The following is a 336-nucleotide window of genomic DNA, read 5'->3' on the forward strand; positions in this document are numbered from 1 at the left end:
ATTCTTCTGTTTTGCTGTGCATAACAGGTTGTAACCAATGAGTCTGTTCAGTCTCCTCTCTGTTGGTACTGCATGAGAGGGAGAGCGAGCGAAGGAGGGAGGGAGGGAGAAAGGAGAAGAGAGAGAACCATCAAAACCTTTATGATATAAATATTTTATCACATTTATCAACTAGTCTTGACCCACCCTGTGTGTGGTTATATTCTGAGAAATGTTGATAAATGCACATCAATACTGGTATGCTTTCAATTAAAACTTTGCATCGCTTGGATACAATTATTTACTGTTAGCCTCTTAATGAAGCCCTCTCTAGAATTAGATCCTTTAACGAGCGCT

The sequence above is a fragment of the Chionomys nivalis genome, chromosome 13 (assembly GCF_950005125.1).
Source record: "Chionomys nivalis chromosome 13, mChiNiv1.1, whole genome shotgun sequence".
NCBI lineage: Eukaryota > Metazoa > Chordata > Mammalia > Rodentia > Cricetidae > Chionomys > Chionomys nivalis.